Source organism: Dipodomys ordii, unplaced genomic scaffold (assembly GCF_000151885.1).
Source record: "Dipodomys ordii isolate 6190 unplaced genomic scaffold, Dord_2.0 Scaffold172, whole genome shotgun sequence".
Lineage (NCBI taxonomy): Eukaryota > Metazoa > Chordata > Mammalia > Rodentia > Heteromyidae > Dipodomys > Dipodomys ordii.
Window position 1 is genome coordinate 1,762,686 of NW_012267388.1, and position 1,706 is coordinate 1,764,391.

Consider the following 1,706-nt stretch of genomic DNA (forward strand, 5'->3'; position numbering starts at 1 on the left):
ATATATATATATATATATATATATATATATATATATATATATATATATATATATATCACATTTTCTTGATCCATTCATCTACTGAGGGACATCTTGTCTGGGCTGGTTCCATATCTTAGCTATGGTGAATAATGCTCTGATAAACATAGTTGTGTTGGTAGCTTTAGTATGGCCTTGTTTGTTTTCATTTGGGTAAATGCCCAGAAGTGGGATTGCTGGGTCATAGGGGAGTTCTATGTGTAGTCTCTCTTTTTTATTTTTTTGTCGGTCGTGGGGCTTGAACTCTGGGCTTGGGTGCTGTCCCTGCGCTCTTCAGCTCAAGGCAAGTGCTCTACTGCTTCAACCACAATGCCACTTCTGGCTTTCTACTGGTTTATTGGAGAGGCTCATGAACTTTCCTCCCGGGGCTGGCTTTGAACCTTGATCCTCAGATCTCAGCCTCCTGAGTAGCTAGGAGAAGGGAAGGAGAGAGGGGAGAGAGCCACTGGAACCCAGTTCTATGTGGAGTCTTTTGAGGAACCTCCATACTTCTTTCCAAAGTGGTTGAACAAGTTTACACTCCCACCAACAAAGCAGTACGGTTCCCTTTTGGCCACATCCCCTCTAGCATCTGTTATTAAAGTTCTTGATTATAGCCATTCTAACTGGGGTAAGGTGGAATCTCAATGTTGTTTTGATTTGCATTTCTTTTGTGGCTAGAGAAGTTGAACATTTCTTCATGTGTCTATTGGCCATTCTTATTTCCTCTTCAGAGAAGTTGAAGAGAGAGATCTTTTTTTGAAGGGGGGGAAGTTGTGGGGCCTGAACTCTGGGCCTGGGCGCTGTCCCTCAGCTCTTCAGCTCAAGGCTAGCGCTCTACCACTTGAGCCACAGCACCACTTCAGCTTTTTTCTTTTTGCTTATGTGGTGCTGAGGAATCGAACCCAGGGCCTCATGCATGCAAGGCAAGCGCTCTACCACTGAGCCACCTTCCCAGCTCAAGGAGGGAGATCTTATGTCTGAACTTCCACATCTTTCTTACTGAGAGGTGTTTCCTTCCTTCCTTCCTTCCTTCCTTCCTTCCTTCCTTCCTTTCCTTCCTTCCTTTCTTCCTTCCTCCCCCCTCTCTTGTATTTTTGTGTCATGATCAATGTCTCTCCTGTCCACTCTGGCATCTGTGTTCGGTCTTAGCTGAGGCAGAGATGCCTGGCCATTCTTCTTTCTGACAAGGCTAGGGAGAGCCCTCCCTCCTGTGAAGATCCCTCTCACTAAGGACCAAAGAGGAAGATGCTTTCTCCACTAGGAGGCGATGCAGGACTTGGATGGACCACTGGTTTGTCTTCCAATGTCTGCTCTGAAGGTGTCTTGATTGCTCCCAAAGGAGTGTTTCCTGTCTGCTCCCAGGGTGTGATGCTTCACTTTTTAGCCACTCCAGTGATTCCCTTGTGATAGAATCCATGTATTAGTCTGTTATAAGGACCCAGTGCAGTGCCTGAAGGAAGTAATTTGCTTAATTACTTGAGCAAATCACCCTTCCATCAGCAAAAGCTGAGCCACACAAACCTCGGTGATGTCATCATCATCTATTTTAAGATCATCACTAGTTACCATCCTTCGACACAATTGTTGTGGGAGTTTGCATGTCCCTTCCTCATAAATAAAGTAAGTGTGGTATCACCCACACCTACAAAACACTGAATTCAAGGAAGGTTAAGTAAATTAGACCA